A 24,134-nucleotide genomic window follows, 5' to 3' on the forward strand; every position below is an offset into this window, starting at 1 on the left:
TCGTGTAGATATATGGCAAGGAGCAAGGCTTGCATGATCTGCAGCTCTCTGTCCATGGCTGACGCTGCACGTTTTGTGGTACTCCGGTGAGTGTTTCCTTCTATTTGTTAATTTTCCGCCTGGCTTTGTGTGGCGGTGGTTCCCGCCCAGGAACTGGCAGCGGAATGGTGTTCATAATTTGATGGGTGGGTTGGGCCTTTCCGACGGCCTGTGGGCGGACTCTGCCGTCATCAGCTGGACTACTTTCCTGGCGGTGGGTGGTGCGCGGGATGCAAGAGTTTCGTTTGGTTCATTATTTGGCGGTCCGGACCGCTCCTCTGTTGGCGGTTTTTGCCGCCGACAGTGCGGAACGGACCGCCGTGTTCAGAATGAGGGCCTAAGTTTGGTGTTCCCACTGTAGTTTTTGAGAGAACAGTGTTTTTGCCTCTTGGTGCAGTTGAGTGCATTTTCCCACATCATAAGGATTACAGAACATGTGGTAACAGACGTCGCAGGTAGTTGTACACAATTATCCGAGTGAGATTGTCCCACTTCTCATTTGTTGCTTCTTGGCAGTTCCTACAATGTTTGCAGAGGCTAAAATGGGATATTATGTTGTGCTCCGGAACAGCTCCATCCTGGTTTTAGGCAATGAAAATATCCAGTATGACGCTTGTTGGTGTAAGTATTGCAATCAAACAGGTTGATAGAACATACACTGTATTCTGCATGGATCCCACGCAAAAGTCTGACCCGTTGAGCACGACTCATGCCAGGTGGGTCCAAATATTCTCAGTCGCTTGATGTGGTCGATCAATCAGGTTTGAGTTGTTTTTTTTTTGGTCCATCCTGACCCCACAGGCACACGCCCGAAAGGAGACCACAAAACACAGTCAGTGCATATGCACCTTGTAGTATGATCTGTAAAAGAGACAAGCATGATCATTCTCGCAAATAACATTTGTCAGCTGGCACATGCTCTCATGTTTCCCTCCCAGATTATATAATCAATAGGATGTTAGCTTTCCTTTTGGCAATGATTTCTGCTGGTTCAGGAGGATCATTTGGGGATTCTACCCACACCTTAGCACCAGGATTTTTGTCAGTTGAACCTAAACCTCCCTCCCCACACACTGTAGAAGGGCTGGGGCAGTCCCCTTTTATTACTATTCCTCCATGCACTGGGATAATGACAATTTGTGCAATTATGTCTCCAGATTGTATTATCAAGTCAGTGTCTCCACTATTCAGGAGATTAGTTTTAATTTCTCCTTGGCAGCCTACATCAATCACTACCCCCAAGACCTGAATACCTTTGAGTGCTAACCCAGATCTGAGGGCAATCAATCCAAAATGCTTAGGGGGAATCTGTATTTTAACACCTCTTTCACAGAGTGTCATGTCTGTCGGTTTCAATGTGGATGCCTTTAAAGCATGTAAGTCAAGACCTGCAGATTCTGGTGTGGCTTTGTAAGGAACTAAGGCTCAAGGTTTTATTTCCCAGTACATGATACTGTTGGTGGCAACATAGGGTTGTATCTGCAATACAGGGGTTAACATTCTTATCAGGGGAGTCTCTGCATTTGTTAGTGGCCTGTTATTCAGAATCTGGAGAGCTTCATGTAAGCTTTCCGCAGTTTTTCAAGGTTCCATCTGATAATTTTTGTAATTGGGCTTTCAGCTAACCATTCATTCTCTCAATCTGTCCTGAGGCTTGTGGATAATATGGAATGTGATAAATCCACTCAATGTTGTGTTGTACACAGGACCCAGAGTGGTACTCCATATTATAACATTAACAGGTCCAAAGTTTTGATGGTATTGTGCTGAGTAGCACGTTTACAGGGGACAACAATCAGGTAACCAGAATAGGTATCCACTGCTGTGCAAGCGTATTGACACCGTCGACTAATCACTAGTGGTCCAAAGTAATCAATTCGCCATATCTGTCCTGGTAACTTCCCTATTCCCAATTGACCTTTGACATTTTGCGGGACAGATCTCTGTTGTGTGTGTTGATGATTAGGACAATGTAAAATCATGATTTCTCATCAAATCTAGGGGAATGTGCATCCCTCTAATCTCTGCCCACCTGTAAGTGGCTTTCTCTCCCCGATGTCCACATTTTTGGTGCCTGTTATTAGCCGCATACTCTAATTTGCCCCTGAACAGTTACATGCAACTCAATGTCTCATTCCTGTACTGGCCACAAGTCTAAAGGAGTTGGGTCACCTATTTTGCTGAATCAAACACACATTGCTGATGTTCACCCCATTCAAACTCATGGTTCTTTCTTGTCACTTTGTACAAAGGGGCCGTGATTTGACTCAAATGAGGAATATGCTGTCTCCAAAAAACAAATAATCCAATGAATCACTGTGGCTCCTACTTAGTGCTGGGAGTGGCAAACTCTAAAATCTTTTGTTTTGCCTGTGGCAACACCTCTCTTGGCCCCTGATCCCAATGAATCCCTAGAAACTTCACATTTTGAGAGGGTCCCTGTGTTTTGTCTGGATTAATCATCCACCCTTTATTCTTCAAGAGTTCCACAACCTGCTGCAACTGACACCTATTCTTGTGTTTCTCCCTGAATCATCACATCATCAATGTAATGGGTCAATTGCACTCCTGGAATGATGGATACGTCAGCCAGGTGTTCTGCCACCAGCCAGTGACAGGTGGTGGGGCTATGTAAATACCCTTGAGGGAGCCGTAGCATTCGGAATTGTCTGCCGTTCCATGAGAAGCACAATTGATCCTGAATTTCAGGGGCCAATGGCATAGAAAAGAAAGCATTCACAATATCAGTGGTTACATACCAGGTCCCTTCATGCTTCTGTATTCTTTCAATCAAAGTGATGGTGTCTGGGACCCCGGCTGTCAAAGGGGGTGTATGTTTATTTAGCTTGCGGTAATCGACCGTCATTTTATAGCGCCCGAAAGGTCGATGAACGGGCCACAGGGGATTGTTTTATTCAGTGGTGGTTAGAGCTTTACACCAGCCCCAATCATTTCTTGGATGGTTTTACTTATTTCCTCATGCCCTACTGGGATGCAATATTGCTTCAAGCGGATTACGTTGGTTGCTGGGGTGACCCTCACTGGGGGTATCTTTAAATGGCCCACCCTCATTGCTGCCACTGAAATGTATCTCTTTGATCCAAACTAATAACAACCATCATACAAATATAAAGTCATTCCTTTTAAAATGTTAGTTCCTATTATATATCTAAAAGAGGCACAATGAAATAAGTATATTCTCTTGTAGGTGTTTTCCCCATTTTCATTTGTACAGTAGTTTGCACAGTGGTGTCTGCTTTTCCCCCAACCCTGTGAATGTATAGGGCTGACCAGTGAACTTTTTAGGATTTCCATAAATTAAAGAGGCCTCCGCTCAAGTAGCAACTAATGTTCAAACTTTTTGCACAATTTTGTGTTTCCAGTGTATTTCTAAATCAGCATGGGGTCTGTTATCTTTAGGAGCCCATCCTTGTATTAGAGCTAGACCAGTTTCCTAGTCTGATTTAAAGCTGTCAACTTTTGCCCAAGTCAGATCTGGATATATGCTTTCATATCTGTGAGCAGATTCCTCTTCTGCTCTATTCTCTTCCATCTAGCATTACTCCAGAGGCTCTGGAGTCAAATAATCGCACCATCCAGGTGAGTAGTGTTTCCCCAGCCTGCTGTGTGAATCTATCTATCATATCATTAACTTCTTGCTGGGTGTAATCTTGTAGAGAGTGCATTTCAATTCCTGCCGGATTCTGTGGGTTACTCTGTACGTTTCGTCTGAATATTGGCTGAGCATGAACTACGTTGTGCTCAATTGACTCACACTGGCCCCCACCTTTTTAACCTCTTCAACACTAGAATTTGAAAAATCAGAGCATTCCCATTTGTGACCGTCCCAGAAACTCTGATCCCAGTTTAAACCAGCATGGGCAATTGCTAAATGAACCTTTTTCAGATTTATTTTTCCTCAGTGTTTGCAGAATTTGTTCTGTGCAACTTTGACAGCTGCTTTCTCTGCAGCAAATTGGTAGGTATCAGCCTTATCTTGTAATAACTTACTCTGACAAGACAGCATGATTACTGTACTTTCAGTATCAACAAAATGCTTTTATAATTGCTGATTTTCGTGTTCTAACTGCTTGCATTTCTCATGCGTTTTGCTATAGGCAGACAGCAGTTTTCAACCCCTTCTGCCAAGAACAGAAAAGTCATTATTCCATTCAGAAGACACCTTTTTTAAACACAGAAGACACTTTGTGGCTCTGCATCCCCCAGGCACTCATCCCAAAATTCAGAAAGTCCTGACAAACAAGACCACTAAGTCGCCAAAACATTATAAGGTTCTCTCATCCACCCTTGAATCTCACATGCATTTTTAGAAATGGTTTGCAATGCTGCCTTTGACTTCTTGCCAAACATATTTCACTTTTAAATCTTACACTTTTCAACCTTTTCCTTCTTTTTATGACTACACCAAAGTGTTTTGCTTGTACCTCAGACTGAGAGGAAACATGAATACAAGGAATTTCAACAATGCAGAGCTCTTAATATGAGTCTGAATTTATTAAGGCACTTCTTAAGTTTGGTACAAGGAAGGTGAATATGTTGAATGCAGCACACAATTGTACTTCCAAAAATAATCACAGTAGTAGAATAATAATGATCATTGAAACAAACAATGAAAATACATTACTTCAATATATATATATTCATACACAACGCAAATCTGAAAATAAGAATTAGAAATGCATCACCATGGGGCAAGGTAAAGACATCATCTCTTTGCCAACTTCCAGCTGAGAACCCAGACGACTGCTGAAAGAGAAAACTAACCTCAATGGGAATGATCCGGTCAAAACCATCCCCTACTGGAATGAGTTTGATCTAACCACAGTCATCAAGTTTCCCTCTTCTATTCCTTAAACAAGCTGGGACGTAGAATTCTTGAAACTTCCCCTCCCATATTGTAAGTTGTTGTTCAAACATTGGCTGTACCAGTCTGTGTTGATAGAGCACGTTAGTGATTTGGCCACATCCCAAGGTGCACTCCCAAGACTGAACTGTTCCCTGCCGTACCATAAACATTCTCCTCTGGTACATCCAATCATTAGTGCTCTTCATTCCCCCATGTTATGTACCTGCCCTTGGTGAAAAACAGCACAAAGAGTGAAAACATGAACAAAAAAACGTGTTGAATAAGTTGTGCGAGGAAAAATACCTCCACCCCCATGTGATGGTGTTTAAAGATAGGTTAACCACAAAATGGAGTCAGTGGTCAAGGTGGATCAGTGGTTAAATACAGATATCATTACACAAGGTAAAGAAAGATTAATCGCTCAATGCGCGCTGCACTACAAGCAATGAAACAAAACAGAGCTCTGTCTTATAAATAATTTATGACAATAAGAACTGTTGGGGTCTATCGTTTGGGTGGGAATCCAAGATATCGCTAAACAGACATTGAGGAAAGAGGTTCCTGAGAACAAGTGCTCCCCTGAAAATGAGGAGATTGGAATTGGAGCAGGTTTATCAAAACTATTATTGGCAAGAGATTACACCAGAACACAAGAAGTCCTTTAATCAAGTTGATTGTTTTTGAGCTTGGAAATTGCTTCAGAGGCTCTGTCAAAGTATTATAAAAAGAGAAAGAATTGTGTTCAGCCATATAGAAATGTATGTAAGGAATGCACAAGGTGTCGACAATTACTGACATTATGCAATGTATAATTCCGCAATAGTTTATGCAAGTGCAATGTATAAATGAAGTAATTCTTTTTCAGCCCAGAATCCTTAAAATCAAGAGCCCAGTATTTTGAGAAATCAGAAGTCCTGACGCCCAACACAACATGCAGTCCAGGGTCCAGCTGTCCGATTCTGCAGCCCAAAAAGCAAAAGCTGGTATTTTCTCTTTTTCTCTTCCCAAACTCTCTTCCCCTTAAGGACTGGCGAGAGGGCAATGTACTCTTCATCTCATTAGGTTAGTCCTCACTGGGATTGAGCAATTCTCATTGCCCCATTGGAACGCCTGGAATTCAGGTGAGTGGCTTGCACAGAACACCTGACTTTGGACTCACTACAGGAGGTTAAGAAGTCCTTTGTGTGGGGTCAGGACACAGCCTACGCAGGGGTAAGTGTGAGGCTGTGGCATGTTCCTCCATCCTTTCTATTCTGCCCAGGATGGCACATCAGGATGTTGATGGCCCATCCGTCACACCTAAGGTCCCTTGCTGTGTGGCTGTCTAGAGGGAATGCACAAGCCCAGCTGTCAAACCATCCCAAACGTGTATTGGAGATAGGCTGCAGGGACACAGGGCTAAGAGTGGGAAAAGGTCAACTTTGTAAAAGTGGCATTTTCAAAATTGTAACAATAACTCTGACTTTGCCAGAAAGAAGGTCCTTCCCAATCAGGAATTACATCTTGTTAAATGCAAAAAGGAATCCCCAATGTTATCCTATGAGAGTGGCAAGCACCGCAGTAGTGAAAAACATATTTGGGGGGTCACTACCAGGACATGTAAAACATAGAGGCATATGCCCTGCCTTTTAAACACATAGCACCCTGCTGTTTGGGCTACTTAGGGCCTACTCTAGTGGTGCGTGTACATAATAAAAGGGGAGATTAAGGGTTGGCATGGGGTTGGAAATGCAAATTTGACATGTCAACACAATACTGCATTCAGGCTACAATGACAGACCTGAGACATGTTTCAAAGTGCTAATTAAGTGGGCAAAAGGAGCACTGCAGGCCTACTAGTAGCATTTAATTTACAGGCCTGGGGCACATGTACTGCACTTTACTAGGGACTTGTAAGTAAATTAAATATGCCGATTATGTATAGACCAATCAAAACTATGTTTTAGGGAGAGAATACATGCACTTCAGCACTGGCCAGCAGTGGTGAAGAACTCAGAGTTCTAAGGTCAATAAAAAGAAATCAGTAACAATTTGAGGCAAGCAGGCAAAAACGTTTGGGGGAAGGCTACCCCAAGGCTGTCAGGTCCAACAACATATTAAAATATTTTTTATTTCACTCATTTAACCAACTCCTCCCCAGCATTTACTTTGCCCTGCTTTCTCTTAGACACTCACGGCCTGATTTAGATCCTGAGGGAGTGAATACTCCATCCCAAATGTGAGGGATATCCCATACGCCGTATTACAATCCTTATAATATATAATGGGATTGTAATATGGCAGACAAGATATCCATCTCAAACATGACGGAGTAACCCCGTTTGCCAGATATAAATCAGCCCCTCGGTGTTCGTCCTGATGTCTTCCTTTTATTAAAATAACTTTCTACTCAGTCTGTGACTTTTCTCATCACTACTGATGGTTGTTCGTTATTTCAATCCCTGTTTCTTGACCTAAAGAATTCTTTATTGTTTCCTTACATCCATGTGGTATTGGTGAAGGATTTCCTTTTCATATAGTTTATTATGCAATTGCCACAAGTACAAGAGTGCCCTCTCTTATTGAAATACAACCTTCCCATTTTGTAACCATCATTAGCCCATAAGAAACAGAAAGTATTTTTTTAAGTCCTGTAACACACTCTCCTGGGGATTTACTTCAACTGGTTTAACCACATCTTCCATAGACACTCAGATATAGGATGCTAATAAAAGTGCCAATCCCTACAGCTCTCTCCACTTCTTTCTCCCTCCAACCATACCAGCTCAGGACCACAGCTATACACAGATTTCAGATTGGACAACCCAGTGTAGTAACCATCTACACAGACTTTATCATATGAAATGCCATAAAGGGACCTGCAGGACTGTTCAAAGCTAACAGCATACTAAAAACCATAAAACTGTGTGTCTAACTCTTACACGTCATCATCCAGCCAACTGTTAAGCACTGCGTACCATATCACAAAAACTATCTTGGTGGTCATCATTCACAACATGGAAACATTTCTCACTTTGGGTCAAAAAAGCAGCATCTTTGCAAACACACACCCTAAATGGTGTAGCATGCTACTTATATAGGCAAACACTTCAGTGTCCCACATAGGGGTACTACCTACTATATAAATGCTGCAACACAATACAAACAGAGAGGGCATACATTAATTTATCTCATTTAACTCTATAGCAACTATTATTATTAGACCTGTTTTGGCCTTCATTGCACCATTATTTACCAATTACATTTCAAATATGCCATGTGAAGTTTTCTGCATTATTGAATAAGCATTCAATGTCAAAGATGATACATAGGTCAAAGAATCCTCTGAAGGGGACATTGTCTGACTACCACTTCTAAATTTGTCTTGCTCCAGTACATTGTTTGCTTTATCAGAATCAAATTTACTCTTCTTCAATATAGAGTTTAATAATTGCAACTCCTCACATTTCCAACAAATATTCTGGAACTTTCAAATCCAATGGGTAATTAAGGTAGACGTGGCTCTAAAATATCTATACTCAGATCCACACCTCTTTCCGAAAGAGACATATATTGAGCCATTTTCACTGAAAGGACATTCTTGCTTGTATTTCTGAATTAATGTCCTTATCTACTATGGGTAATGAGTTGCCACCCACCTTTTTAGACATAAAATACCTTCCAACAAACTTCCTTATTGAAGTGGCGAGGAAGACAGAAGCTTAGGCAGAAGATGGAGTTTGTTAACATCAGCTGATACTGACTCACAGTCCCTTATTTCTCTAAGCAGATCCTGACTATCTTTAAAACTAATTACAGTTAAAGCAGACACTTCCACTGGATCCATTAACTTCTCCATAACCCTCTTTCTAGCGCTACTAACCCCTTTCCTGTTTAGCTGCATGTTCTTTGCCAATTTCCTCTTAACTACTGGCATTGTCACCATGTCAAACCTTTCAATACAATTTATTTACTTACCTGCCAGAAGCTTCAAAATTGTGCATATAAGCAATGAAACACCTTTACAATAAAATACTCAACTCACCATACTCCTCACGCAAATACCCTTTGAACTCTGCCTCCTTTTCCTTCGGGTTCCCGCTTTTTATTTTTACTCATGGTTTTTTATGTTTCTCTTTAGTCTATTTGAGGCCTTTATATGTTATTGTCCATGCCTGCTTCCCTGTTTTCCTGCGGGTTGCCGTATTGAAATAAATATTCCACTGGCTCGATAAAACCATTGGAAACTCAGGTCTTTAGGTCAGTCCACCTCCTGTTCCTGTGAGGGGAGGACCACTTCTTGCCCCCCTGGTACCCAGGTCCCTAAGTGCTTGAGAGTGGAGGTACTGGAACACTGTTCAGTGCTCCCCTGCTCAGTTGAAGGCAGGGCCTGACCTCAAAGAATAGACCACCATGAACTAGTTGTTGCACCAACTGTAGCTTCCATCATGACAGCCTGATAGCTCAAAACCCAGCCCCAGTTGCTCTGCAGTATTCAACTGGTGCGAGGAGGGAGGGGAGCAAGCCGCACAAGCTGTGATTGCTCTTTGGCTGTTCCTATGACTCCACTGCTCCTGCAGCTCCTGGGGCTCCCAGAGATCCTGTGGTTCCCATGAGTCCCACCTCACTGAGGCTTTTGCCCACGTATTGTCAACTCACAGAACCAGGGAGCAGGGGGCTAGAACCAGAAGAAAGAATGGGCATGACTGAAGCCTTGAGAAGGAGGAGGCACAAAAAAACTTTACATTTTCAAAACTTTACTGTGAGCACTGTGTGATGCCTTCATGAAAGAAACTCGTAATCCAAGTAAGTGCAGAAAGCAGGTTTATTCAGTACAGGGATGGACCCACCTCTGACTCAATGCAATGATAACAACTGTCATCTGTAGAACACGCTGCGAGTCAGAGGAAGAACCTGACAGGCTAACATTCCACTAATACATCACAACATTAGCTCTTTTTTTTTAAACAACATAGGAATATAAGGTACATTACTGATAAAGTGTGTGAAAATAAATATAAATCAACATTTAGTATTTAAGTGATAATGCAGCATGTAGAATTAAACACATAACATATTAGTGTGAAAAGCGAGCTAATAAACAAAGCTTTGTATAAAAAACCCAGAACCAATAGACATGCAAAATAATAGAAAAAGAATAATAAAAAAGAACAAAAATAGCTATCACTAAAAGATAATATCCTAACACTACTCTTAATATCCTAACACTACATGTCCCGTCTCAGTTTCCAGGGCACATATCTTTCTCTGGTAGATCTGCGTAACCCCATTTCCACAGGCACCTTAGAGACTATCCTAAAGACCTTTAGCTGGACCCTTCAATGATTCCTCATTATGTACTACTATTGTAGAACAACTCTTTTATACCTTTACAATCTTAGCCGTGCTTCACCATCGACCATCTTCCACCATGACGCATTGCCATTAGTTTTCTTCACTCTCACAGGATCACTAAAACAGACTTCCCCTTTTTTCACAAACGTACCGGTTTTCACACGTACTAAATCTCCTGGATGTAATTGTTGATGTTTAGTGGCTTTATGATATCACATCTATTTTTCATACTATTCTGTCCCATCAACACTATCTCCAAACTGTCTGCATCTGCCCCATCTTTGGTGTACTCATTTCTAATTGACTTGGATAATCACACTGGAAAGAGAATAGATGTGGGTTTACGTCCCATTAGAGCTTCAAACAGAGACACTTTGGTCAGTGAATGAGGTGGTAGAACCATGACATAGACCTAACAGGCTCTTCAGTGTCAAAATGTTGTTTCTAGCCCATTTTTTGTAATCCCCTACCACTCTATTCATTCTTTCAACTAAACCTTTCGTTTGTGGATGATAAAAAGAACCTTAAAGGTGACGAATCACTGATTGTTCCAAACAACTCTCCGTTTCACAACTGAAAAACTGTTTCCCATTGTGTGAAATGGTAGGTTCTGGGAAACCCTCTCTCATGAAAATGTCCTTCAGAAACTTCACCGCATTACCAGCAGAAGGTGTGTCACAGAACCGTACCTCTGGCCACATACTAGTGTAATCCATCAAAACAAAAGCATACTGTATATTCTGAGGCAAAAAATTAAATAGGCCTACCATGTCAATCCCCACTTTCACCCACAGTTTGTCAGGATACACTGTAAGTTGTGGACGAGATGTAGAAACATTAAAACCTTTTTCAGCATGACTACACACTATATACTTTTTTACCACTGCCTCAATCTATTTATCCATGGAGGGCCGCCAATAATGCTCCCTTAATCTCCATTTCATCATCATGGCTCCTAGATGTCCCTCATGAGCACTACTGATCAACCCTGAACGAATGCTTTAGGACGGGATACATTTTTCCCCCCTCAGTAGAACTCCATCTTATCTAGACATTTCTTCTGAAATCTCACAAAAAGGTTGTGAGGCAACTTCTAAGTTTCTTTCTTTTGGCCAACCATTCACCACATATTCTTTCACTTTTGCAATCACCACATCTACTTTATCAACTTCCTTTAAATCAGATTCACTACACGCCTTATTTTCAACTAAATCTCTACTTGCTACAAATCAATCCTTTTTATCTTCCTCTGAATCCATTTGATCTGGTTCACAAATGGGCAGTCTGGATAGGAAATCTGCTCTTATATTGTCTCTGCCTAGTATATACTTTATCACTAAGTCATTCCGAGGAAGTTTTGTAGTCAGTCGAGCTATGCGTGGAGTAGCATATTTGACTTTGTTACCACTAAAATGTATACCAGTGGCTTGTGGTCAGTTTGAATCACAAACTTTTTTCCCTACACAAACACATAACTCCTACATTTCTCACATGCCCAATAGCATGCTAGTAATTCTTTTTCAATCACTGAATAATTCAATTCAGCCTCTTGGAGCACTCTCAATGCGTAGCTAATTGTGTCCTCTCCCTGTGTTATATCCTGAGTTAAAACGACCCGTAAACCATGTTTGCTGGCATCCACCAGGATGTTACGTGTTAGCTGGAAATCATACGCACTCAACGCTTTTGCATTAATCATTTCTGATATTACTAACTCAAATGTATCTTAGCAATCTTTGTCCCAATCAAAAGCCACCTTATTTCTCAATATATTGGTCAAATTTCTCATTTTGGTGATATAATCAGGAATGAACCTAGCATGAACTTTGAATAATCCAATAAAAGAGGGTAACTCATTGTAGGAGGCTGGCCTGGTTTGTAGTGGTACCAAGGGGTACTTACACTCTGCACCAGGTCCAGTTATCCCTTATTAGTGTAGAAGAGGTGTCTAGCAGCTTAGGCTGATAGAAAAAGGTAGCTTAGCAGAGCAGATGAGGCTGAATTAGGAGGCGTGTAAAGCTCCTACTATACCACTGGTGTCATATGCACAATATCATAAGAAAACACAATACACAGATATACAAAAAATAAAGGTACTTTATTTTTATGACAATATTCCAAAAGTATCTCAGTGAGTACCCTCAGTATGAGGATAGCAAATATACACAAGATATATGTACACAATACCAAAAATATGCAGTAATAGCAATAGAGAGCAATGCAAGCAATGTACAGTCACAATAGATTGCAATGAGAGCACATAGGTATAGGGGCAACACAAACCATATACTCCAAAAGTGGAATGCGAATCACGAATGGACCCCAAATCTATGTGACCTTGTAGAGGGTCGCTGGGACGGTAAGAAATCAGTGAGGGTTAGAAAAATAGCCCACCCCAAGACCCTGAAAAGTGGGTGCAAAGTGCACCTAAGTTCCCCAGAGAGCACAGAAGTCGTGATAGGGGAATTCTGCAAGGAAGACCAACACCAGCAATGCAACAACAATGGATTTCCAGACGAGAGTACCTGTGGAACAAGGGGACCAAGTCCAAAAGTCACGATCAAGTCGGGAGTGGGCAGATGCCCAGGAAATGCCAGCTGTGGGTGCAAAGAAGCTGCCACTGGATGGTAGAAGCTGTGGATTCTGCAAGAACGAAGAGGACTAGGAACTTCCCCTTTGGAGGATGGATGTCCCACGTCATGAAGAAGCTTGCAGAGGTGTTTCCGTGCAGAAATACCGCAAACAAGCCTTGCTAGCTGCAAGGGTCGCGATTAGGATTTTTGGATGCTGCTGTGGCCCACGAGGGACCAGGATGTTGCAAATTGTGTGAGGAGACAGAGGGGGTGCCCAGCAAGACAAGGAGCCCACTCAGAAGCAAGCAGCACCCGCAGAATTCCCGGAATAGGCACTACGAAGAAGAGTGAACCGGAGCTCAACTGAAGTCACAAAGGAAGGTCCCACGACGCCGTAGGGCAACTCAGGAGGTCGTGCACTGCAGGTTAGAGTGTCGGGGACCCTGGCTTGGCTGTGCACAAACGAAATCCTGGAAGAGTGCACAGGAGCCGGAGCAGATGCAAATCACGCAGTACCCAGCAATGCAGTCTAGCGTGGGAAGGCAAGGACTTACCTCCACCAAACTTGGACTGAAGAGTCACTGGACTGTAGCAGTCACTTGGACAGAGTTGCTGAGTTCCAGGGACCACGCTCGTTGTGCTGAGAGGGGACCCAGAGGACCAGTGATGCAGTCTTTTGGTGCCTGCGGTTGCAGGGGGAAGATTCCGTCAACCCACGGGAGATTTCGTCTGAGCTTCTAGTGCAGAGAGGAGGCAGACTACCCCCACAGCATGCACCACCAGGAAAACAGTCAAGAAGGCGCCCGGATCAGCGTTACAAGGTCGCAGTAGTCGTCTTTGCTACTTTGTCGCAGTTTTGCAGGCTTCCAGAGCAGTCAGCGGTCAATTCCTTGGCAGAAGGTGAAGAGAGAGACACAGAGGAACTCTGATGAGCTCTTGCATTCATTATCTAAAGAATTCCCAAAAGCAGAGACCCTAAATAGCCAGAAAAGGAGGTTTGGCTACTTAGGAAGGAGGATAGGCTAGCAACACAGGTAAGAGCCTATCAGAAGGAGTCTCTGATGTCACCTGCTGGCACTGGCCACTCAGAGCAGTCCAGTGTGCCAGCATCACCTCTGTTTCCAAGATGGCAGAGGTCAGGAGCACACTGGAGGAGCTCTGGGCACCTCCCAGGGGAGGTGCAGGTCAGGGGAGTGGTCACTCCCCTTTCCTTTGTCCAGTTTCGCGCCAGAGCAGGGCTGGGGGATCCCTGAACCGGTGTAGATTGGCTTATGCAGAGATGGGCACCATCTGTGCCCATCAAAGTATTTCCAGAGGCTGGGGGAGGCTACTCCTCCCCAGCCCTGACACCTTTTTCCAAAGGGAGAGGATGTAACTCTGAGGAAGTTCTTTGTTCTGCCTTCCTGGGCCAAGCCTGGCTGGACCCCAGGAGGGCAGAAACCTGTCTGAGGGGTTGGCAGCAGCAGCAGCTGCAGTGAAACCCCGGGAAAGGTAGTTTGGCAGTACCCGGGTCTGTGCTAGAGACTCGGGGGATCATGGAATTGTCTCCCCAATGGCAGAATGGCATTGGGGTGACAAATCCATGATCTTAGATATGTTACATGGCCATGTTCGGAGTTACCATTGTGACTATATACATATGTCGTGACATATGTATAGTGCACGCTTGTAATGGTGTCCCCGCACTCACAAAGTCGGGGGAATTTGCCCTGAACAATGTGGGGCACCTCGGCTAGTGCCAGGGTGCCCACACACTAAGTAACTTAGCACCCAACCTTTACCAGGTAAAGGTTAGACATATAGGTGACTTATAAGTTACTTAAGTGCAGTGGTAAATGGCTGTGAAATAACGTGGACGTTATTTCACTCAGGCTGCAATGGCAGGCCTGTGTAAGAATTGTCAGAGCTCCCTATGGGTGGCAAAAGAAATCCTGCAGCCCATAGGGATCTCCTGGAACCCCAATACCCTGGGTACCTCAGTACCATGTACTAGGGAATTATAAGGGTGTTCCAGTATGCCAATGTAAATTGGTGAAATTGGTCACTAGCCTGTTAGTGACAATTTGGAAAGAAATGAGAGAGCATAACCACTGAGGTTCTGGTTAGTAGAGCCTCAGTGAGACAGTTAGTCATCACAAAGGGAACACATACAGGGCACACTTATGAGCACTGGGGCCCTGGCTGACAGTGTCCCAGTGACACATACAACTAAAACAACATATATATAGTGAAATATGGGGGTAACATGCCAGGCAAGATGGTACTTTCCTACACAACCCCCCCCCCACCAAACGAAGGACAATAAGACTAGCCATGACCTGATGAGTCTTCATTGTCTAAGTGGAAATATCTAAATATATGGAGAGTCCATCTGCATTGGAGTGGGTACTCCCAGATGTATGTTCCACTGGATAGTCCATTCCCTGTAGGGATATGGATCACCTCAACAATTTAGGGTTTTCACCTTTCATTTGTTTTAGCCAAAGTAGAGGTTTGTGGTCTGTCTGAACAATGAAGTGAGTGCCAAACAGGTATGGCCTCAACTTCTTCAGTGCCCAGACCACAGCAAAGGCCTCCCTCTCTATGGCAGACCAACGCTTTTCTCTAGGGGTCAACCTCCTGCTGATAAAAGCAACAGGTTGATCCTGGCCCTCAGAATTAAGTTGTGATAAGACTGCCCCTACCCCTAATTTAGATGCATCAGTTTGGACAATGAATTTTTTGGAGTAACTGGGGCTTTTCAGGACAGGTGCAGAGCACATGGCCTGCTTCAGCTCCTCAAAAGCTTTCTGACAGCTAGTTGTCCATAATACCTTTTTAGGCATTTTCTTAGATGTGAGGTCATTAAGAGGGGCTGCAATGGAGTCATAGTTCTTTATGAACCTCCTGTAATACCCAGTGAGGCCTAAGAAGGCTCTCACCTGGGTCTGAGTTCCAGGGGGAACCCAATCTATAATAGTTTGGATTTTCCCCTGAAGTGGTGCAATCTGTTCTCCACCTACCAGGTGTCACAGATAAACCACTTTCCCCTGCCCTATCTGGCACTTTGAAGCCTTGATGGTGAGGCCTGCCTTTTGCAGGGCCTCCAAAACTTTCCACAGGTGGACCAGGTGATCATCCCAGGTGGAGCTAAAGACAGCTATATCATCTAGATATGCTGCACTAAAAGCCTCCAATCCTTGCAGGACTGTATTCACCAACCTTTGAAACGTGGCAGGTGCATTTTTCAACCCAAAAGGCATTACTGTGAATTGGTAGTGCCCTCCAATGGTTGAGAATGCAGTTTTTGCTTTAGCATCCTCTGATAACTTGATCTGCCAATACCCTGCAGTCAAATCAAAGATGCTTAGATACTTGGCAGATGCCAGTGTATCTATTAGCTCATCTGCCCTGGGTATAGGGTGAGCATCAGTTTTAGTTACCTGGTTGAGACCCCTGTAATCTACACAAAATCGCATTTCCTTCTTTCCATCTTTGGAATGAGGTTTTGGTACAAGTACCACAGGAGAGGCCCATGGACTTTCAGAGTGCTCCACCACTCCCAGTTCAAGCATTTTCTGATCCTCTTGTTTTATGCAGTCCCTGACATGGTCAGGCTGCCTATAGATCTTACTTCTGACAGGCAAGCTGTCTCCAGTATCTATAGTGTGCTCACACCAAGAAGTGGTGCCTGGCACAGTAGAAAAGAGTTCAGAAAACTGACCCAGGAGATTTATGCAGTGGTCTTTCTGCTCAGCATTAAGACAATCTGCTAAAACTACACCTTCCACTAGAGCATCTTGTTCTGTGGAAGAGAAGAGATCAGGGACAGGGTCACTCTCTTCTTCCTGTCCTTCATCTCTTGCCATGAGCAGGGTGAGATCAGCCATGTCATAGTAGGGTTTCAGGCGATTGACATGGAGCACCCTAAGGGGACTCCTGGCAGTGCCTAAGTCAACCAAGTAGGTGACTTCTCCCTTTTTCTCAACAATTATGTGGGGTCCACTCCATTTGTCTTGGAGTGCTCTTGGGGCCACAGGCTCCAAGACCCTCACTTTCTGCCCTGGTTGGTACTGAATCAGAACAGCCTTCTGGTCATGCCATTGCTTTTGGAGCTCTTGGCTGGCCTGAAGGTTTTTACTGGCCTTTTTCATGTACTCAGCCATCCTAGATCTTAGACCAAGTACAGAGTCCACTATGTCGTGCTTAGGAGCTTTTAAAGGTTGTTCCCAACCCTCCTTCACAAGTGTTAGAGGACCTCTCACAGGGTGTCCAAATAGGAGTTCAAAGGTGGCTGAAGCCCACTCCTTTTTGGGGTAACTCCCTGTAAGCAAAAAGGAGGCAAGGTAACAGGACATCCCATCTCCTGCGGAGTTTTTCAGGGAGTCCCATTATCATTCCTTTGAGAGTTTTATTAAACCTCCCAACCAGTCCATTTGTTTGTGGATGATAGGGTGTGGTGAACTTGTATGTCACACCACATTCCTTCCACATGGCCTTTAAGTAAGCAGACATGAAGTTGCTACCCCTGTCTGATACCACCTCTTTTGGGAAGCCCACCCTGGAAAAGATTCCCAGGAGGGCCTTTGCCACTGCAGGAGCTGTAGTGGTCCTTAGAGGAATTGCTTCAGGATATCTGGTGGCATGGTCCACTACCACCAAAATAAACCTATTGCCTGAAGCAGTAGGAGGGTGATGGGGGCCAACTATGTCAACCCCTACCCTTTCAAAGGGGACCCCAACCACAGGTAGTGGAATAAGGGGAGCCTTTGGAGTGCCACCTGTTTTGCCACTGGCTTGACAAGTTTCACAGGACTTACAAAATCCCTTTGTGTCCTCTGACATTCTAGGCCAATGAAACAAGGGGACAAGCCTGTCCCAAGTTTTCATTTGCCCTAAATGTCCAGCCAAGGGAATGTCATGGGCTAGAGTTAGGAGGAACTCTCTGTATTGCTGAGGAATCACCAATCTCCTGGCTGCTCCAGGTTTTGGATCCCTTGCTTCAGTATACAAGAGGTTGTCCTCCCAGTAAACTCTGTGAGAGTCACTGACATCCCCATTTTGCTGTTTGACAGCTTGCTGTCTTAGACCCTCTAATGTGGGACAGGTATGCTGTGCCATACTCAGTTCCTCCCTGGCAGGCCCCCCTCCACCCAAAAGCTCAGCAGTGTCTGCTTCCAGCTCCTCTGGTGAAGGTTCTGCACAGGGTGGAAATTCTTCTTCCTCAGAAGTTGAAACCACTGTAGAGGGAGGGGTAGTAGGTAGTGTTTTACCTTTACTAACCCTAGCTTTAGGGAGCACTTGGTCCATTCTTCCAGGATCCAAGTCACCCTGTCCTTTTTGCTTTTTGGCCTGAGCCCTTGTCAAAGCAAAAATATGCCCAGGAATGCCCAGCATTGCTGCATGAGCCTCCAAGTCCACTTCTGCCCAAGCTGATGTCTCTAAATCGTTCCCTAGTAGACAGTCTACAGGTAAATCTGAGGCAACCACAACTTTCTTTGGACCAGTAACCCCCCCCCCAGTTGAGATTCACAACAGCCATGGGGTGGCTAAGAGTGTTGTTATGAGCATCAGTCACTTGGTACTGGTGACCAAGTAGGTGTTGTTCAGGGTGGACCAGTTTCTCTATTATCATGGTAACACTGGCACCTGTGTCCCTGTAGGCCTGAACCTCAACACCATTTATTAGGGGAAGTTGCTTGTACTTATCCATATTAAGGGGACAAGCAACCAAGGTGGCCAAATCAATGGCACCTTCAGAGACTAACACAGCCTCTGTGGTCTCCCTAACAAGACCAACCCCAACTAAATTACCAAAAGTGAGCCCAGCTACTCCCTTGGATTGGCTATTAGTAGGTTTGCTCCCACCACCACTGCTATTACTAGGGGCACTAGGTGTAGCAGTAGGGGTTGTGGTAGTGGGAGGCTTGGTGCTTTTCTTTGGACAACTGGGATCAGTTGTCCAATGGCCTTTTATTTTACATAAATAGCACCATGGTTTCTTTACTTGATTTTGATTTGAAGAGGATTTGGGCCCACCACCCCCAGCAGAGTGTTTTTGTGGGCCTGATGAAGACTCATTTATAGATTTGTCCCCACCCTTGTCAGAAGACTTACCATCCTTCTTCTTGCCATCCTTGTCACCCCCTGTATGAACTTTTCTGTTCACCCTTGTTCTGACCCATTTGTCTGCCTTCTTTCCCAATTCTTGGGGAGAGGTCAGATCTGAGTCCACTAGGTACTGGTGTAACAAATCAGACACACAATTATTAAGAATATGCTCTCTCAGGATTAAGTTATACAGGCTTTCATAGTCAGAAACTTTACTGCCATGTAACCACCCCTCCAAGGCCTTCACTGAATGGTCAACAAAGTCTACCCAGTCTTGTGAAGACTCCTTTTTGGTTTCTCTGAACTTGATCCTGTACTGTTCAGTGGTTAAGCCATAACCATCTAGGAGTGCATTCTTAAGAACTGTAAAATTATTGGCATCACTTTCCTTCACAGTAAGGAGCCTATCCCTACCCTTTCCACTGAAAGATAGCCATAGGATAGCAGCCCACTGCCTTTGAGGGACCTCCTGTACAACACATGCCCTCTCAAGTGCAGCAAACCACTTGTTAATGTCATCCCCCTCCTTGTAAGGGGGAACTCTCTGGTGCAGATTCCTAGAATCATGTTCTTTCACAGAATTACTATTTGGAATACTGCTGCTGCCACCATGGGGTCCAAACCCCAACCTCTGCTATTCTTTTTCTAAGTCAAAAGCTTCCCTGTCTAGATCCAGCTGTTGCTTTTTAAGCTTCAGTCTGGACTCTTCCACTCTCAATCTATTGAGTTCCCTTTCTAACAGTCTGTCATCAGGGTGGGTGGGTTGGGCATGCCTTGACACAGAAGAATGGTGTGAATGAACAGAGGGAGACCTGTCCCTAACAGATGGCACTCTAACAACCTGGCCTACAGAAGTAACACTCCTACTGTGATGAGAACTCACATTAGTACCAGCCATGCTAGGTGGCCTGCTAAGGGGCAGGTTGGGAAGGGTCCCATCTAACACTTTTACTGGGGGTACCCCAGAATCAGAGTGTGAACCATCAGCTAATCTCTCCCCTGATGTGCCACCTAAGGACTTATCATTTTCAATGAGCATATTAACCAACAATCCTCTAGAGGGATTCTTCCCTACCCCTAAACCTCTATCAATGCAGAGACTCCTTGCTTCTTTCCAGCTAACGTGGTCATAAGCTGTGCTGGCCAGATCAAGAGTTTGGCCTGTACCAGACATGATAGAAAAGAGTTTAGGGGATAGAAAAAGAAAGAAACAGTTTCAGAACTTTTTAAAGAACAGGAAAAAAACTTTTTCAACTTTTAAGAACTTTTTGAAAGTTTTTAGAGGTACTTTTCAGCACTTAGGAATAGAGTAAGAGAAGAAAAGCAAAACTTTTTGGTTAGGTGTACATACACTGAACTTGTTTTGTATATTTTTCTCTTATGAAAAGTACAAAATGACAAAGTGGTAAGTAGTTGCAAGTACTTATCCCACCGCTGCACAACCAATGTAGGAGGCTGGCCTGGTTTGTAGTGGTACCAAGGGGTACTTACACTCTGCACCAGGTCCAGTTATCCCTTATTAGTGTAGAAGAGGTGTCTAGCAGCTTAGGCTGATAGAAAAGGTAGCTTAGCAGAGCAGCTGAGGCTGAACTAGGAGACGTGTAAAGCTCCTACTATACCACTGGTGTCATATGCACAATATCATAAGAAAACACAATACACAGATATACTAAAAATAAAGGTACTTTATTTTTATGACAATATGCCAAAAGTATCTCAGTGAGTACCCTCAGTATGAGGATAGCAAATATACACAAGATATATGTACACAATACCAAAAATATGCAGTAATAGCAATAGAGAGCAATGCAAGCAATGTACAGTCACAATAGATTGCAATGAGAGCACATAGGTATAGGGGCAACACAAACCATATACTCCAAAAGTGGAATGCGAATCACGAATGGACCCCAAACCTATGTGACCTTGTAGAGGGTCGCTGGGACTGTAAGAAAACAGTGAGGGTTAGAAAAATAGCCCACCCCAAGACCCTGAAAAGTGGGTGCAAAGTGCACCTACGTTCCCCAGAGAGCACAGAAGTCGTGATAGGGGAATTCTGCAAGGAAGACCAACACCAGCAATGCAACAACGATGGATTTCCAGACGAGAGTACCTGTGGAACAAGGGGACCAAGTCCAATAGTCACAATCAAGTCGGGAGTGGGCAGATGCCCAGGAAATGCCAGCTGTGGGTGCAAAGAAGCTGCCACTGGATGGTAGAAGCTGTGGATTCTGCAAGAACGAAGAGGACTAGGAACTTCCCCTTTGGAGGATGGATGTCCCACGTTAAGAAGAAGCTTGCAGAGGTGTTTTCGTGCTAAAATACCACAAACAAGCCTTGCTAGCTGCAAGGGTCACGGTTAGGGTTTTTGGATGCTGCTGTGGCCCAGGAGGGACCAGGATGTTGCCAATTGCGTGAGGAGACAGAGGGGGTGCCCAGCAAGATAAGGAGCCCACTCAGAAGCAAGCAGCTCCCGCAGAAGTGCCAGAACAGGCACTACGAAGAAGAGTGAACCAGAGCTCACCTGAACTCACAAAGGAAGGTCCCACAACGCCGTAGGACAACTCAGGAGGTCGTGCACTGCAGGTTAGAGTGTCGGGGACCCAGGCTTGGCTGTGCACAAAGGAAATCCTGGAAGAGTGCACAGGAGCCGGAGCAGATGCAGATCACGCGGTACCCAGCAATGCAGTCTAGCGTGGGAAGGCAAGGACTTACCTCCACCAAACTTGGACTGAAGAATCACTGGTCTGTGGTAGTCACTTGGACAGAGTTGCTGAGTTCCAGGGACCACGCTCGTTGTGCTGAGAGGGGACCCAGAGGACCAGTGATGCAGTCTTTTGGTGCCTGCGGTTGCAGGGGGAAGATTCCGTCGACCCACAGGAGATTTCGTCGGAGCTCCTAGTGCAGAGAGGAGGCAGACTACCCCCACAGCATGCACCACCAGGAAAACAGTCGAGAAGGCGGCCGGATCAGCGTTACAAGGTCGCAGTAGTCGTCTTTGCTACTTTGTCGCAGTTTTGCAGGCTTCCAGAGCAGTCAGCGGTCAATTCCTTGGCAGAAGGTGAAGAGAGAGACACAGAGGAACTCTGATGAGCTCTTGCATTCATTATCTAAAGAATTCCCCAAAGCAGAGACCCTAAATAGCCAGAAAAGGAGGTTTGGCTACTTAGGAAGGAGGATAGGCTAGCAACACAGGTAAGAGCCTATCAGAAGGAGTCTCTGATGTCACCTGCTGGCACTGGCCACTCAGAGCAGTCCAGTGTGCCAGCATCACCTCTGTTTCCAAGATGGCAGAGGTCTGGAGCACACTGGAGGAGCTCTGGGCACCTCCCAGGGGAGGTGCAGGTCAGGGGAGTGGTCACTCCCCTTTCCTTTGTCCAGTTTCGCGCCAGAGCAGGGCTGGGGGATCCCTGAACCGGTGTAGACTGGCTTATGCAGAGATGGGCACCATCTGTGCCCATTAAAGCATTTCCAGAGGCTGGGGGAGGCTACTCCTCCCCAGCCCTGACACCTTTTTCCAAAGGGAGAGGGTGTAACACCCTCTCTCTGAGGAAGTTCTTTGTTCTGCCTTCCTGGGCCAAGCCTGGCTGGACCCCAGGAGGGCAGAAACCTGTCTGAGGGGTTGGAAGCAGCAGCAGCTGCAGTGAAACCCCAGGAAAGGTAGTTTGGCAGTACCCGGGTCTGTGCTAGAGACTCGGGGATCATGGAATTGTCTCCCCAATGCCAGAATGGCATTGGGGTGACAGATCCATGATCTTAGACATGTTACATGGCCATGTTCGGAGTTACCATTGTGACGCTATACATATGTCGTGACATATGTATAGTGCACACGTGTAATGGTGTCCCCGCACTCACAAAGTCCGGGGAATTAGCCCTGAACAATGTCGGGGCACCTTGGCTAGTGCCAGGGTGCCCACACACTAAGTAACTTAGCACCCAACCTTTACCAGGTAAAGGTTAGACATATAGGTGACTTATAAGTTACTTAAGTGCAGTGGTAAATGGCTGTGAAATAACGTGGACGTTATTTCACTCAGGCTGCAATGGCAGGCCTGTGTAAGAATTGTCAGAGCTCCCTATGGGTGGCAAAAGAAATGCTGCAGCCCATAGGGATCTCCTGGAACCCCAATACCCTGGGTACCTCAGTACCATGTACTAGGGAATTATAAGGGTGTTCCAGTATGCCAATGTAAATTAGTGAAATTGGTCACTAGCCTGTTAGTGACAATTTGGAAAGAAATGAGAGAGCATAACCACTGAGGTTCTGGTTAGCAGAGCCTCAGTGAGACAGTTAGTCATCACACAGGGAACACATACAGGGCACACTTATGAGCACTGGGGCCCTGGCTGACAGTGTCCCAGTGACACATACAACTAAAACAACATATATACAGTGAAATATGGGGGTAACATGCCAGGCAAGATGGTACTTTCCTACACAACCCCCCCTCCCCCAAACGAAGGACAATAAGACTAGCCATGACTTGATGAGTCTTCATCGTCTAAGTGGAAATATCTGGAGAGTCCATCTGCATTGGAGTGGGTACTCCCAGATCTATGTTCCACTGTATAGTCCATTCCCTGTAGGGATATGGATCACCTCAACAATTTAGGGTTTTCACCTTTCCTTTGTTTTAGCCAAAGTAGAGGTTTGTGGTCTGTCTGAACAATGAAGTGAGTGCCAAACAGGTATGGCCTCAACTTCTTCAGTGCCCAGACCACAGCAAAGGCCTCCCTCTCTATGGAAGACCAACGCTTTTCTCTAGGGGTCAACCTCCTGCTGATAAAAGCAACAGGTTCATCCTGGCCCTCAGAATTAAGTTGTGATAAGACTGCCCCTACCCCTAATTCAGATGCATCAGTTTGGACAATGAATTTTTGGGAGTAACAGGGGCTTTCCAGGACAGGTGCAGAGCACATGGTCTGCTTCAGCTCCTCAAAAGCTTTCTGACAGCTAGCTGTCCATAATACCTTTTTAGGCATTTTCTTAGATGTGAGGTCATTAAGAGGGGCTGCAATGGAGCCATAGTTCTTAATGAACCTCCTGTAATACCCAGTGAGGCCTAAGAAGGCTCTCACCTGGGTCTGAGTTCCAGGGAGAACCCAATCTATAATAGTTTGGATTTTCCCCTGAAGTGGTGCAATCTGTTCTCCACCTACCAGGTGTCCCAGATAAACCACTTTCCCCTGCCCTATCTGGCACTTTGAAGCCTTGATGGTGAGGCCTG

This window comes from Pleurodeles waltl, chromosome 2_2 (genome assembly GCF_031143425.1).
Source record: "Pleurodeles waltl isolate 20211129_DDA chromosome 2_2, aPleWal1.hap1.20221129, whole genome shotgun sequence".
Taxonomy (NCBI): Eukaryota; Metazoa; Chordata; class Amphibia; order Caudata; family Salamandridae; genus Pleurodeles; species Pleurodeles waltl.